General features: G+C 39.5%; 1 non-coding gene across 1 annotated transcript; it reads right to left on the reverse strand.

The window, feature by feature from the left end:
• Window positions 1-877: 877 nt before the first annotated feature.
• On the reverse strand, window positions 878-949 carry trnaa-ugc (transfer RNA alanine (anticodon UGC)). The gene has a single exon. It is a non-coding gene; the product is annotated as a tRNA-Ala (tRNA).
• Between the last annotated feature and the right edge of the window lie 227 nt (window positions 950-1,176).

Below are 1,176 nucleotides of genomic sequence, written 5' to 3' on the forward strand. Positions count from 1 at the left end.
GATTGAACCCAGTACCTCATGCATGCGAAGCATGTGCTCTACCACTGAGCTAAATGCCCAGATGAAGGACCTTTTCTACAACTGACGTATAAGAAGTTCTTTCTGCTACTGTAGGTGTACCAATGCTATTAATTCCAGATGTGGAAACTCAACAGGACCAAATTGAATCCGTTTTGATGAAATTAAAATTTTACAGTCTGTGGACTGAACCCAAGACCTCAGGAATGCAAAGCATGCGCTCTACCACTGACAGTGTTGGGCAAGTTACTTCCAAAATGTAATACATTATATATTACTAGTTACTGTCTTTTGAAAGTAATTAGTTACATTACAATATTACTGTTCAACACTGACCACTGAGCTATATCCCCAGTTAGAAGGACAGTTTCTACCACTGATGAACAACAAGTTTTTTCTACTACTGTAGGTGACCAAATTAAATCCGTTTTGCAGAAATTAAAATTTTACAGTCTGTGGATTGAACCCAAAACCTCATATATGCAAAGCATGCGCTCTTTCACTGAGCTACATGTCCTGTTGGAAGGACCTTTTCTACCACTGAAGTACAACAAGTTTTTTCTGCTTCTGTAGGTTTAACAATGGTATTAATTCCAGATGTGGTAACGCAACAGTACCAAATTGATACCGTTTTGCTGAAATTAAATTTTAACAGTCTGTGGATTGAAACCAAGACCTCATACATACAAAGCATGCGCTCTACCACTGAGCTACATTCGCAGCTGGAAAGACCTATTCTACCACTGATAAACAAGTTTTTTCTGATACTGTAGGTTTACCAACACTATTAATTCCAGATGTGGTAACGCTACAAGACCAAATTAAATCCGTTTAGCTGAAATTAAAAGTTTACAGTCTGTGGAGATGCTGGGGATTGAACCCAGGACATCATACATGCAAAGCATGCGCTCTACCACTGATCTACATCTCCTGTTGGAAGGACTTTTTGTACCACTGAGGTACAACAAGTTTTTTCTACCACTGAAGGCGTACCAATGCTATTAATTCCAGATGTGGAAACTCAACAGGACCAATTTGAATCCGTTTTGCTGAAATTAAAATTTTACATTCTGTGGCGATGCTGGGGATTGAATCCAGGACCTCATACAAGCAAAGCATGCGCTCTACCACTGAACTACATCCCTGGTTGGAAGAACC

The sequence above is a fragment of the Sinocyclocheilus rhinocerous genome, unplaced genomic scaffold (assembly GCF_001515625.1).
Source record: "Sinocyclocheilus rhinocerous isolate Xijiao unplaced genomic scaffold, SAMN03320098_v1.1 scaffold14683, whole genome shotgun sequence".
Lineage (NCBI taxonomy): Eukaryota > Metazoa > Chordata > Actinopteri > Cypriniformes > Cyprinidae > Sinocyclocheilus > Sinocyclocheilus rhinocerous.